Genomic DNA, 15,358 nt, shown 5'->3' with positions numbered 1-15,358 from the left:
TCATTACTGCAAACAGCCTCATTGCCTATAGTTTTTTTAGACAGTTTCACTAGTACAAGACCATCATTTGCCTGAGAGATCATTAAGAGCTGCAATTAAAGAGTACCTTACAGATGATTTTCTTTTCTTTTTTTTTTTTTTTTTTAAAGAGAGTGGGGGGGAGAGAGAGAGAGAGAGAGAGAGAGAGAGAGAGAGAATTTTTTTAATATTTATTTTTTAGTTCTCGGTGGACACAACATCTTTGTTTGTATGTGGTGCTGAGGATCGAACCCGGGCCACACGCATGCCAGGCGAGCGCGCTACTGCTTGAGCCACATCCCCAGCCCCGATTTTCTTTAAAAAGTGTCACATATTATACTTTTCATTTTAAAAAATCCGTAATACCTAAATTAATAGAAGACTGTTTGTCTCCATCTCTTGCCAGGGAGGAAAGGCTGGAGTGATTCTTTGGTTCCAATTCAAAATGGTGTTCATTGGCTAATGCCCAATGTCTCTAATTTAAAGCAGTCGAGATGAGCATTTCATGGATGTTGAGCATTTCAGCTCATTTCATGAGCTGTCAGTAATAGGTCTTAAGTGAATGCTGGAGAGGTTGAAGGCATCCATAATTACACATGTCATTTTGTACTTAGTCATCTGTTTGTTACCAGACCAGTGAAAGGTTCCCTTAATTGTCAGTTCCATCATTCTCTGCCACCTGCTGACATACAGTGACCACATCTTTGACATATGTGGAAAACCTCTGCTGCTAGTAGAGCATGTTTACTGACTGATTGCCGAGTTGCACTTCAACAAACATGACTGTCATAGTACTTTCTTCAAGTTTTTCAACTTCCCCCATGTGGAACAGGAATTCTCAAAACAGCAGCTCTTAAATGGTTTTCCAGGTCTGCATTTTTTCCTAACAAAATTAGGAGAAAATGCAGACCATTCAAATTTATGGGACTTGGTGTGTCTTGCTCCTTATAAGGTGGATTTATTCCATCAAATACATAATCTAAGCTATTACAGATGTGAAATGCTCTGTCACTGCTTCCTTAGCTAATATTCCAAAAGCATCCACATTAAGTTGAGAAGCAATATTTGGCTGATTCTCTACAATATCTGGCCTCTCTGTTGTGCGATATACTATAACATGAAGCCGAGAATCATGCATGTGTGATGAACTGCATTAGAAACCAATAGATTAACTTGTTCAAATATTGGTCTTGCCTTTCTAAAACCACAACCCAAAACATGCCAGTTAATCTACTGAAATTCTTTGTATACAGCTCTGCCAAGAAGTCCAATGGCACCAGTAATCAGAACCCACCTACTGGGGATTTTTACTTTCTCCTCCACTAGCTTCCTGGAACAAAATGAATGGAAAGCTCTTTCTCCCATCCCACTGTGCTCACTGTCATGCTACTGCTGCAGCAGTTGCCACATCCCCAGGACTGATTAATTTTTATCTCATCAGAAAAAACAAGTATTGAGTTATCTCATACATACAATAAAAGTAATCAAATGCTTGATGAATATTTACCAATGTGTATGCTCATGTATGTAATAACCACCCAGGTCAAGATACAGATATAGCTGGGCATGGTGGTGCTCACCTGTAATCCCAGTGATTTGGGAGGCAGAGGCAGGGGGATTGCAAGTTCAAAGCCTGCCTCAGCAACTTAGTGAGGCTCTCTATCTTAAAGAATAAGAAAAGGTTTGGGGATACAGCTCAGTGGTTAAGTGCCCCTGGGTTTTAAGTACCAACCAACCAAACAACCAACCAAAAGGACAAAGTAGAAATTCGGTAAACGTTTGTTGAGTTGTAAACAAAAACCTTTATCTCAGAAACCCTTTTCTTAATTTTCTAGCAGTGGGGCAGCTTGTAACTTCCCCATAGACTGGTGATTTTGAGGCTGCTTCTTGGAGCAGGCTGCCTTTTGACAAATTGTGTTCATAAGGGAATAAAAATGTCATCTCTTGTAACACTCTCTTAATTTTGGTGTCCTTTGGAACCTTAGCAATCCATGAAAGCAGTAAAGGGATATGTTTATGTGAATCTCCTGAGGCCACGAACTATTATATCTCATTCATTATATCCATAATGCCTAGCTAACATGGATGGACAGAGATGCTTAATAAATATTTATCTTTGAATAAATAGTGAATTTAAGTTGCTCTCAGGATTTTAATAAGCATAATGGAAATTGTACATTTACATACAATGAACATATCTTTGCTTTTGATTTCAGTTATGCTAGTTCTGTGTGTACATTAGTTTGCCTGTGCTGAGTAGTTCTTTGACTGGAAGTTGATGGCATCATAGGACATAAACCTGTCCAGTGAGTGAATGACCTTGGACACAGTGTAAGGCCAAAATAAGCAACAGTTAGCAGGGCTAAGTGCTTGAATATCTACATGTTTACTTTCACTTTCTTGTTCATTAGCAATATTAGCTCAAACATGTTGTTATGAAGCTTTGATAATTGTATATGGTTGGTTAAAATCTGGATCAACATTTTGAGAAGAAAAAGTAGTGTTAATAAACACAGCTGGAAAGGTTGAATTATTTCCCAGTAAATGCACTTTGTTTATAGACAAAACCCTTTAAAACATAAAGGGCTGTGAAAGAAGGTAATCTAAGTGTTGATAAAAAGATTGGTCTCACTATTTCGGAGTCAGGAACAGGCAGTTAAATAAACTGTCACTAACACTGACAGAATTTCAAAATAAATAGAACTTATAAGTTTATGCATAATCATTTTAAGGTAGCTCTTTTGTTGTGCTTATAAACCCACAAACATAAAACATTTTCCATTTTTATTGAGGATAAGTACCTGCAACATTTTTGTCCCATTACCCCATTCTCTAATTAATGTCCATGCAGGTTTGATCATTAGTATGCTTACAAAATTATAACTGAATAGGTCTCTTACAATGACATTGTGCAAAATAGTGATAATATCATGGTCTTACAACCACATTATTTGTTATGATGCAGTTGATTAAGAGGAAAATTGTCATAACAGAATCAATGTTGAGGTATATGGAATCTTAAGATGACCTCACAGAAGAGCTGTTTATTTGCAATTAAACTGATAAAGTTCAGATTGTACTGATACACACACACACACACACACACACACATATACACAGACATGTGTGTACATATGTAACCATATGTATACATATATACAATACACATATTAATAGCTACATATGTATACATATACATGTGTATATATGTATTCAGCCATTTCCCCCCAATAGTTGGCCTTCATTACATGTGCCTTTTAATTATTTTTTTAATCTTTTGGGATGGTGATTTAGAGACATATGTCCTCTGATGGCCACACATATAGGGATTGCCCACTGAATTTTTTTTGTGCTGGGGATTGAACTCAGGGGCACTCCCCACTGAGCCACATCCCCAGCCCTATTTGTATTTTATTTCAAGACGTGGTCTTACTGAGTTGCTTAGCACTTCACTTTTGCTGAGGCGGGCTTTGAACTTGTGATTCTCCTGCCTCAGCCTTTTGATCTGCTGGGATTGCAGGCATACAGCACCGCACTTGGCTGATTGAATCTTGATTTCTGCTGCCTCTCATGTATTCACAGAATATTTATGTGTATTTATGTGTATTTGATGAAGATTGGAAGGGATTGGCATGAAAGTTAGGAATGGGGTGAGAGTTGACTAATATTACTGTCAGAAATAAAAGGCAAATTCTCTTCTAACATAAAAATATTTCAATCTCTTATTTGATCCTATTTGCTATTCTGGGAGGTAGCCCTATTTGCACAAGAGTAAGATGAAGCTCTGAGGGTAACTTCTGTAAGGTGTCATACTTCTATTAAGGCAGCAGAGCCAAGATTTGAATCCAGTTTTTGTTACCCAGGATCTGTATTTCTTCCAATGCAGCAGTGACTCTTAAACTTTTTTTTTCAGGTGTCCTCTGGCTTCCCAGAGGTACCTCAGGAATCACTGTGGGAGGGCTGAGTCATTGCTAAGAACTTGAGGCTCCTCTGATAAGTCTCAATTGTAGATTGTAGTCCCTCCACAATTAGCTTTTTTTTTTTTTTGGAGATGCTGGGGAACAAACCAAGAGCTATACCACTGAGCTGTATCTCCAGTTTCTAATTTTTTTGGTACTGGGGGTTGAACCCTGGGGCACTTAACCATTGAGCCACCTAAGTTGCTGAGGCTAGCTTTGAAATGGAATCTTCCTGCCTCAGCCTCCCAAATTGTTGGGATTACAGGCATGCACCATCATGCCTGGCCAACTTTTAATTTTTGAACTTAAAAAATTTTTATTGTGGGGCTGGGGTTGTGGCTCAGTGGTAGAGTGCTTGCCTAGCACATGTGAGTCACTGGATTCCATCCTTAGCACCATATAATAATAAAGGTATTGTGTTCATCTATAATGAAAATATATTTTTAAAAGTTTTATTATGGAAATTATAAACATATTTAAAACTAATAATAAATGTAATATATATAATGAACCCTCATGTGCCCATTACTCATTATCTACAATTATGCACTCATGGACAATTTTACTAATCTTGTTTCATCTTTATTCTTCCATCATCTTAGATTATTTTGAAGCAAATTCCATTTGTAAACATTTCAGATACTATATATCCAAAAGAACTGTTTTTGAAAAGATAACCAAAATGTCATTATCATGCCTAAAAAACCAATAAATCCCTTTAATATTCTCAACTTGTGATTTTATTTTAAATTTCCTGTAATGACCATGATTTTTTTAAAAAAATTGATTGTGTAGGAATTAAATCTAGGGCCTTTTAAATGCTAGGCAATTGTTCTACCACTGAGATATACCCGCCCTGATATTTTTGCAGAATTGATTTGTTTTTATCAGTACTCCAAGAAGGTCTATACATTGCTTGATCTAAATCTTGAGCCTTATCCATAGCTTCCCACTTCTTTTTTCTCTTTTCTTGCAATTTTATATAGAGGAAGTAGATAATTTGCTTAAAGGCTTTTCCAATTTCTGGATTTTGTTGATTGTCTTCTTATGGTGTCATTTAAGACATTCTTATATCTTCTGTATTTCCTGTAAAAAGGGAGTTTGATCCTAAGGCTTGGTCGGATTTAGGTTTAATCTTTTCCCCCCCTTTTCTTTCTTCTCTAACTGAATCTGTCTGATTTCCTTTTTGTGAGGTTAAAATGAATGAGTAGGGTCAGAGGTTGTCAACTTGATGTATTCATTAAAATATTTCCTTAAAATAGTTTCAAATGCAAGAGGGCTTCTTCCTCTATCCAAAGGGCCTGATTGGCTTCACTTGTGTCAGTTTTTGCCTAATGATTGTAGGATTCATTGATGTTTATTACCTCTGTCTGTTATTTCATTAGAGACCTAATTAAATATTGAGACTCATAATTAGGCTTGACTTGAACTATACTTGAAAATACTTGCTAAAGTGGATAAATAATACTAAATAGAGGAAAGAAACTGTCATTCCATTATTTAAAAATAAGTTTTAAAAACTAATGGATTGTAGCTGTTCTTTAATAGCAACATTTATTACAGGAACCAGGCACTGTGAAGTGGGGACAGTGACTGTAACTAACTTTTCAACTCTTTTTTTTTTTTGGTGATACTAAGGATTGAACCCAGGGCTTTATGCATGTTAGGCAAATGCTCTCCCATTGAGCTACATCCCCAGCTATTAAGACTTTTTAAACCTTTTTTACGTACCCATGTTTGTTGTTTATAGTTTATATTCTTTTAGAACCTAACAGTTAAACTCCTGCAACAAAAAGGGGGAGATAGTTGGCTTTTACCCCCAGAACCAGGCGTGGGGGAAGGGAGTACTAAGTGTTGGAGTAGGAGTTCTGCTTTAATGAGCAAAGGAAGTGGTTAAGTCCCTGAGGCCTATGCAACTTGAAGAAGAGTCTGAAAGTTGCCTTGGGAGCATCTAAGATTAGATATTCTTAGCTGAGCATGGGAGGACCAGTCCCTTTGCTTTACCTCCAGTTCCAAATGCAAGAGGGCTTCTTCCTCTATCCAGAGGGCCTGACTGGCTTCACTTGTGTCACACCTGGAATGTTCCAGACCTAGGTTCCTAGTAGCTGTGTGTAGGGCATATTCTTCAGAATCCTGAATTGCTAATCGCAGGACAAGGAGTGAAGGACTCCTTGTTTTTCACCTTGTTCTAAGGAAAACCAAGGACAGGAACCTCTTAGCAATAGTTTACGCTGATCCTTGGCCAGTAATACCTTATGTCACTCTGGCCAAGAGAAGAGCTGATGTGGAGCACTTGGTGTTCTCTAGCCTTTGCAGAGGTCACAGGCAGACGGGGAAGGGAAGCAAAGCCTTAATTAGCTAAGGATTCCTGGAGCACAGCCACTTGGCAGTGTCTTACTTTAGCTCCTTGGTGGGATTGGCTCTTTCTCCTAGTGACATTGCAAATACTCCATCCCTTTATAACTGCTAAACCATTGAAAGATTAGTCCTCTTTCTTGAGCTTCAACACAGAGTGTGCATTCTGGTGAGGAATGATTTTAGAAGCCAGAGAGGTGGAATGATAGTTTATTTATTTATTTTTTTTCCAAGAGCAAAAAGTTTATTTAGAGGATAGGGAATGATAGTTTCTTTCCTCTGTTTAGTATTATTTATCCACTCAAGCATTTTTTTTATAAATAGACCATAATTTTTTGAATAACTTTATTTTGTTTATTTTTTATGTGATGCTGAGGATTGAACCTGTTTCCTTATACCTTCTAGGCAAGTACTCTACCACTGAACCACAACCCTAACCCTCAAGCACATTTAATTTAATTTAATTTTATTTAACTGAACCAGCAGTTCTGTGAGTTATAGATAAGGAAACTGAACCCAGAGAGGAGAAGTACAGAACTAAGGTTATAGCATTTGACTCTGGATTCCTGGACTACTGTTCTTTTATTTTTTAATTTTTTTTATCAGCATATGTAGAAGGAGAAATGAGAAGAATGGTAATAAAACAGTAATTTTAATGCACCAAGCACTTTATAAGGTACTATTTTTTCACTACACTATTGTTTACATTTAAAAACAAATTTTCATTACTATTTATTTATGAAAAATAGTTTAATATCACAAAACTAAATCTGTATCCAGGAAACTGATCAAAAAAATATTGCTTTACTTATCTAAGACCATTGCAAGATTTATAGAGCAGAGAAATTCATCACATATGTGGTCACATTCTAATCCCTATTGTAATGACAGGGAAACTGAGCCTCAGAGAGGTCAAGTGGCTTTTTCAGGATACAGAGCTATGAATTGGCTAAACCTGGATTTAGATCTAAATACATTTGACTTTAAAGCCTGTGTCTTTCCTTCATTGTTCTATATTCCTTGGTTGTTGTTTATTCTCAAAGAAAAATCTTGATTAAATCACAAATGCAATGCTAGGTACAAGGGACATAGGAAGTGTAAAATTTAGTAGTTTTTGTCCTTATGGAACTCATTATTTGGTGATGCTGACTGCTATGATAGAAGGAATGGAGTATAGAGATAGTGGGGTAAAGGATAGTGAGGGTGTAGGGGCCTCCTAATCTTGGTAGTGGGGGACATTGTCGAGGAAGTCTTCCCAGATAAGTTGTACCTCAACTAGTGATAAAAATGCATGGGTCCTGGATCAGACTGCCTTGTCCTATTGCCTGCTACCTGTAATGTTTTGGGAAAGTTACTTAACCTCTCTGAACCTACTTCATCTGTAATAATCTATAATATGGAGATAATCATATTATAACCTCACAGGGTTGTTTTGAGGATTAAGATGAGATAATCTATGTTGAACATTTATCAGACTCCCTGACATATTAGCTCTTATTAAATGTTAAATGTTAACCTCTAGCCTGTGTTTCTTCTATATCCAACTCAAGTGGGGACAAAGGAAGTTAGGCATTCTTAGGTGTTTTTTTTTTAAAACCAGGGCTTGAACCCAGAGGCATTTAACCACTGAGCCACATCTCCAACCCTATTTTGCATTTTATTTAGAGACAGGGTCTCACTGAGTTGTTTAGCACCTCACTGTTGCTGACGCTGTCTTTGAACTAGTGATCCTCCTGCCTCAGCCTCCCAAGCCACTGGGATTGTATGTGTGTGCCACTGCACTTGGCTCTTCTTAGGGTTTTTAACATTCAGTTGTCAGTCCAAGTAATTTCAAAATACTCCCTTCAAGCTTAAGATTCTATCAAAGGAAAATCGGCTAAGTTAATTGTTTCCAGGAGGGCAGCTGTCAAGTGAATTTGTCTCTGGTGGTAACCCACTCTGGCTTGAGCTTCCTAAAGTCATACCTAGGAAGCTCTTGGGAATATCTGATAATGGCCCTTCTTTTCTCTCTTACCTCTTCATTGGATAGGTTGGAAGCTATATGAAACTAAGAGTACAACCAGGGAACTATCTTCTCCCTTGGTAATTTGTAGGTGGCCCAGAAGAAGGTTGGGGTGGTGGTGGTGGGGTGAGATTTCATATACCATTTCAGTCTTAAAAAACAGTTTTGAGTTCCTGTCCTCACTCTGCTATTAACCAGCGATATGGTTTTGAGTAAGGCATTTCTCCTTTCTGCTTTCCTTCCTTCCTGCCTCCCTTCCTTCCTTCCTCCTTTTCTTCCATCTGTCTATCCATGCATCTTTGGTAGTGCTCATTACTATGATAGAGGAGATGCGAGCATAGAGATAGAGGGAGAGAGGACAATGGGATCTAATTCATCCCTCCCTTACTCTAGAAGCTGAGGTAGGAGGATTGCAGGTTCAAGGCCAGCCTCAACAGTTTAGTAAGAACCTGTCTAAAATAAGACATAGAAAGGGCTGGGATACAGCTCAGTGGAGCATATCTGGGCTCAATCCCCAGTACTATGGGGAAAAATGAAAAGGATGAAGAAATTGGGTTAGATTGGTTATATCCAGTTAATACTTCTTAAACTTTTACTATTGGGCTGGGGTTGTGGCTCAGTGACAGAATTCTTGCCTCTCATATGTGAATCACTGGGTTCAATCCTCAGCACGACATAAAAATAGACAAAATAAAGATATTGTACCCATCTATAACTAAAAAAATAAAATAAACCATTTACTATGACCAAGTCACTGTTCTAGGATGATGGGAATGTATTGATTGAAAATCAGAATTAAATTTAGGAGAGATGATTAGATGATATGAACATGGAAGTATATGTTATAGTTTAAAACTTTAGTAGTTGAGGGAAGGCAGACATTTGTATGAATCACTGTAGTCTAGTAGTTTTCCTAGAGATGGTGTGATTTAACCAGCCTCTAAAACTCTGCTTAATGTTTATATAATGCAGAAGCTCAGTAGGCATTTGGATTATGAAAATGACTTGAATGTAGTTGGGAGTGAGCAGAGAATAGAATTCTCTGGAGAAGGTTGTACCCTACTATACTGTTGTTATGTGTGTTGTATGTGGGATACTACGGCAGGGGTTATTTCCTGGGAAGCTGAAGGTAGCATTGTCAGAGGGAGAATTTGCAACTAAGGATAGAGGAAGGAACTGAGCAGAAGCTCATTGGTGTTGTGAGTAGAGGCAAAGGATTACAAATGAGGTCAGAAATTAAAAGGATTGGGAACTGGTAGATGTTGGAAAATGAACTGGGACAGGGCAACAGTTTTTTTTTTTTTTTTTTCCAGGCTGTGAATGACAGAGGGTCTTGAAACCTGAATAAGCTTATATATAATTTACTAAGTCTTTACCATGTAGCAGGCACTATTCTTAGCATTTTAAATGTTAAGTTTGTTTAATCTTTATTATTAGCTTATTTAATCAGTAAACCAACCCTAAGAGGGTAGTATTATCTTAATGTTTCCCAGAAGAGAAAACTGAGGCTCAGAGAACTTAAATAAATTGCCCAAACCCACATGGTTAATAAGTGGTGAAGGGCTTGCTTTGCAGCACATAAACTAAAAATTGAAGTCATGCAGAGGAGATTAGCTTGGCCCCTGTGCAAGGATGATACTCAAATTTATGAACCATGCCATTAAAAAAAAAGTGGTGGAGTTGGAATTCAAGCCTAAGTGATAAATTTTCAGTCTTTTTTCTTAATTACCATGTTATACCATTTTAGACTGAGAGAAGTCATTATAGATTTCTGCTTAGTGAAGATACTTGTTGTGATAGTATGGGGCAGGGCATTTTCCTAAGGGGCAAATTGAAGTCAAGAATATGAGTCCAGACTGTTAAAAAAATATGCTTTTGAAAGTGTATAAAGGTCTTGGAGTTATTTCACATTTTTTTTCTGAGATGTATCTGGCAGTTGCCAGTCTTCCCTGGAGTCACAGCCCATTTTATAAATTATTTTCCAAAGAATTTTAATCTTAAGGAGGCTCTCTTTTTATTGAAAAGGCTGTTCAGGCAGTGGGGCCTCAGGAATCAGGTTAGGAATAGCTCCTTTGGGGTCAGAGTCCAAGCAGCATCTGGAGGTATTTGCTAGAGGGGAAGTTGAACCCAGTGAAACTTCCTGCTGCTTTTAGAGTTTGCTCTCCTGACAGAGTGGGGGAGTATTTCTTGTTAGATTTTAGTCAGTCTGGTTGCTCATCTTGAGATCTGGGCAAGTTGCAAGGGTTGTGAAAAATAGTTTTTGTCCATGAGCAACCCACAGATGACCAAGAAGATAAACAAATGCCCACAATACAGCGTCACAAACGCTACAATAGAGGTACATAGAAAATGTACTGGGAGAGAAACGAGGATCAAAATGTCTAAGATCTTAGAGTCAGGGAAGATATCAAAGCTGTTTAAAGCTTGATCTTCAAGGATGACCAATACTATGCCAGGCAGATGACTCTAGAAGGTGATTTGGTAATGTAAGTATAAAAAAGCATGGCATATTTAGGGAGTGGTGAATTGTTCTTTGAGCTGGAGTTTTGGGATACTTGGAAGAAGTGGCAGAAAGATGAAGCTGAATGTATGGGAGGGCCAGATCCTGAATGACCTTGTATTTCATAGCAAAGAACTGAGATCCTATTAGAGTTGAGCTTTGCTATAGATATTTAAGATGGAGATAATAGTTAAGAGTAGTGTAGCAAAATGAGCTCCCTTATACCTCTGCTTAGGATGGATAGATTAAAACTAGAGTCAGGGAAGTCAGCCAGAAGGCTGTTAGGATAGCAGATGAGGAGGCTGGAACAAGGGTCATGGCGGTTGACTTAACTTGAGTAGAGGGTGAAGGAGGAAGTGTTGGGTGACTGGATATTACTTTGATGCTATTAATACATGGAATACAAGGAGAGCTAATTTGGGAAAGTTAATTTTTTAAAAAATTATTGTGGTATTGAAGATTGAAACCCAGTGGTACTCTACCTCTGAACCATATCCCCTGCCCTTTTTATTTTTTATTTTGAAACAGGGTCTCATTAAGTTGCCCTGCCTTAGTCTCCTTAGTCACTGGAACTACAGGCATGTGCCAATGTACCTAACAGTTTTTGAAATACTTATGGGTGACATCCAGAGAAATATCTGTTACTTGTAGGGAGATATGAGTTTTGGGTCTTCCGAGAGGCGGAATCATGACATCTAAATGATAGTGGAAATCATAGAAGTAGATCACCTGAGTAAAATGGGGAAAGGAATGGGTTTGAGAATAGAGCCCAAGGAACTGTCAATTACATGTAGTGTTATGTAAAGTTAGGGAGCCTAATGAGGAGCGATCAGAGAAGTAGTTCTGAGAAAGTATTATCTGGGAAGCCAAGAATGAGAGAGCTTCTATAAGAGGGCAGTAGTGGCTATTGCAGAGAGAACAAGTAGGGTAAGCCCTGAAATGAGGCTACTGAGTCATTGGTGACCTTGGTGATAACAGTTTCAGTGGAAGGGTGGGGACGGAAGCTAGACTACTGTGGCTTAGGGAGTGAGCATGAGGTGAGGGTGTAGAGGCAACAAAAGACTTCTTGTTTGAGAAATATAGTGGTAAGGGAAAGAAGGAAAGAGGTTTGTATTTTGAAGAAGAGACAGGAGGGGCAGGTTCACAGATTTTATTTTTCAAGTTGGCAAAGTGGAGTGGAGATTTGAATAGATAAACATTGAATGGAGGAAAGATTGAAAAAATGTAGCCAGGGTGTAAAAAAAAAAAGAAAAGAAAAATGTAGCCAGGGTGAGATGCAAGGAGGGAGAGGAGAAATCCTGGGGATTGAAATTGGGTAAATTATATTGTTATATTGTGCACGTGTACGAATATGTAACAACAAATCCCATCATTATATACAACTACATTGCATCAAAAAGTGTGGAAGGAGAAAGAAAAAAAAAAGAAGTAACCAGTGAAGGTGCCATAACTCTTGGAATATTCCATATTATTGTGGGAGCCCTGATCTATGCCTCTGCTGATGTCTGTAATCACTAGGTATGGTGTAAACAAGGGAGAACTGTCTTCAATAATAAGAAATAATAGCATTATTGGGTAACCTCTGCATGTCAGGCATTTTTCTAGGTTCATCTGAACACATTAGGTACATTGCTGATGTTTACCACAGCTCCCAAAAGTAAGCATTGTCACCGTTTTCCAGATGCAGAAACAGATGAATGAAGACATACACAGTTAATTAGTGGTGGAGCCAAAGTTTCAGTTAGATCTGCAGAATTCCAAGGTGTGCTCCTTCTGCTTCATAGTGCTGTTTTTCTAGTACGAGTTTGATGTTGAGATTGCCTATGCAAGTGACAAGGATAAAGTTGGAAATGTTGCTAGTCTGGAGGGGGAGTATTACTTCATCTCAGGGATGAAGGAGGAAGGTCTTAATCTCTCCTTTCTGTCTTGTCTGCTTAGTCAGTGGGTCTGGTGTCTTTTTTTGAAAAAACCAGTGGTTGAACCCAGGGGTGCTAGAAACAGGGTCTCACTTAGTTGCTGAGGAAGGTAAGTTGTGATCCTCCTGTTTCAGCTTCCTGAGTCATTGGTATTACAGGTGTGCATCAGTGCACCCGGCTCCTTTTTGTTTTGTTTTGTTGTGATACTGAGGATATTGAAGCCAGGGGTGCTCTGCCACTGAGCTAGATCCCCAGTGCTTTTTATTTTGAGACAAAGTTCTCACTCAGTTGCTGAGGCTTACCTGAAACTTGTAATCCTTTTGCCTCAGCCTGCTAAATATCTTGGATTACAGGCATGCACATGATTCCTGGGTTTTTCTCCATCTTTCTGTAACTCCTTTTTTTAGTACCAAGGCACTTAACCACCACTCATCTCCAACCTTTTTTTTTTTTATTATTTTAATTTTGAGACAGGGTCTCCATAAGTTGCCTAAGGCCTTGTTAAATTGCTGAAACTGGCTTTAAACTTGTGATCCTCCTTCTTCAGTTGCCCCAGTTGCTGGGATTAGGGGTATACACCCCCCTTGGCACATATTTACTTGACATAAGGTAAGGAACTGTGTTTTACTTATCTCTCTATTCCCAGCACGTGGCACATGAACTGACTGAATAAATGTCCTAAATAAATTTATTCTGGACTCTTTGTCTTTATTAAATGAGAGAATTGGATATTCTTATTTCTAAAAATATTTCCAGTTCTAAAATGTATTTTCTATGAGCTTATTATGTTGAGTTTTTTTTCTTTTTCTTTTTCTTTTTGTATTGCAGATTGAGTCCAGGGGTGTTTTACCACTGAGCTACATTCCCAGCCCTCCTCCTCGTCCTCTTTTTTAAAATACATTTTTAGTTGTAGAAATAAATAAATAAAAAGAAATAAATACCTTTATGTATTTCTTTTTATCTGGTGCTGAGGATTGAACCCAGTGTATCTCACATTCCAGGCAAGCGCTCTACCACTGAGCCACAACCCCAACCCTTTTTTTTTTTTTTTGCTTCTTAATTTTATATTTTTGAGACAGGATCTCATTAAATTGCTTAGGACTCGCTAAATTGCTGAGGCTGACCTTGAACTTGTGATCCTCCTACCTCAGCCTTCTGAGTTGCTGAAATTATAGGTGTGTACCACCATGCCTAGACTTTTTGTTTTAATTAAAAAATTATAAGAACTATTAATAATTTAGAACTTACTATTTTACTACCTTATGAGGATCTTTATTTACTTATTAAGATATAAAAATTAAAAAAAACCTTTTGTCTGGTTACTTGAAAATATTGTGGTCCCTTGGCTCTAAGCTATATGAGGACAGTGCCTGTTCTTGTTCCAAAGCCCTATTGCTTAACACAGTGCTAGGCCTGTAATAGGGGCCCAGTAGGAATTTGTTGGACAAACTGGTTGTGGTGGTATACACCTATAATCCCAGCAGCTCCAGAGGCTGAGGCAGGAGAATCAAAAGTTCAAGGCCAGTCTTAGCAATTTAGCAAGGCTGTAAGCAACTTAGTAAGACCTTGTCCTAAAATAAAAAAATATTTTTTATATTTTATATATTTAATTATATTTAATAAAAAATTTCTGGGGATTTAGCTCAGTGGTAAAGTAATCTCCAGTAAATTCCCCGCACCCCAGAAAAGCATTTTTGGACAAATGAGTGGATGCTTTGCCATCCATAAGGTAACAATTCTATAAGACAGAGACAATAAGCCCCATTTAAAAAAATTTATTTTCTAGTTATAGGTGAACACAGTATCTTTATTTTATTTTTATGTGGTGCTGAGGATCAACCCAGTGCCTCACGCGTGCTAGGCAAGCGCTTTACCTATGAAGCTGCAACCCCAGCCCCATCTTATGGAAAAGAAAATTGAGGCTCAAAGGTCATAGAACTAGTAAATGACTAAGAGAAAGAGGATTCAAACCCAATTCTAAAATTCTTGCTTTTACTGCTAACATCATAGTACCTTCACTTAACTGATGTTTTAATTGTAAATTTGAAAGGAAGGGTATGAGGAGAGTGCAAGAACAGATAATCAAAAGTAATTGTATTTTAATATTTATTTTTTAGTTATCGGCGGACACAACATCTTTGTTTGTATGTGGTGCTGAGGATCGAACCCGGGTCGCACGCATGCCAGGCGAGCGCGCTACCGCTTGAGCCACATCCCCAGCCCCTAATCAAAAGTAATTGTAATAACAGTTGCTATTCATTGGGAACTTTGAGTATTTCATAGCATTTAAAGGCCACTTTCACAGTTTTAATTGTCTTCTATTTATTGACAAATCTAGCTCAGACTTCTATCCTGAATTTTGGATTTGTATATCTAACTTCTTAATTATCTAATTTCTTAATTGACATTTTCTTTCTCAGAGAAAAAGCCAAAGTCCTTAGTGTTCTACAACTACAAGGCATGTATGAATTGGCTTCTCTTATGTTCGTTTTCTTTCCACCTGCTCACTCTGCCCTGTTGGTTTTCTCACTGTTCTTTGAACAAGACAGATATATTTTTGTCTCAAGGACTTTGCATTTGTACTTCCTTCCTTCTTTCCCTAACTTTT

The 15,358-nt window shown here is 37.9% G+C and overlaps 1 protein-coding gene, 1 non-coding gene and 1 pseudogene across 4 annotated transcripts in view; 2 read left to right on the top strand and 1 right to left on the bottom strand.

Moving 5' to 3' along the window:
* The window catches only part of Stim1 (stromal interaction molecule 1), a 215,694-nt gene that overhangs the window by 33,112 nt on the left and 167,224 nt on the right, over positions 1 to 15,358 (top strand). The window lies entirely within an intron of this gene.
* LOC114098532 (methionine adenosyltransferase 2 subunit beta pseudogene) lies at positions 390 to 1,403 on the bottom strand (annotated as a pseudogene).
* On the top strand, positions 9,895 to 10,001 carry LOC114098651 (U6 spliceosomal RNA). The gene has a single exon (XR_003583761.1). It is a non-coding gene; the product is annotated as a U6 spliceosomal RNA (small nuclear RNA).

Source organism: Marmota flaviventris, chromosome 9, assembly GCF_047511675.1.
Source record: "Marmota flaviventris isolate mMarFla1 chromosome 9, mMarFla1.hap1, whole genome shotgun sequence".
Lineage (NCBI taxonomy): Eukaryota > Metazoa > Chordata > Mammalia > Rodentia > Sciuridae > Marmota > Marmota flaviventris.
The sequence above is the reverse complement of the archived record's forward strand: the minus strand, read 5'-3'. Positions and strand labels throughout refer to the sequence as shown.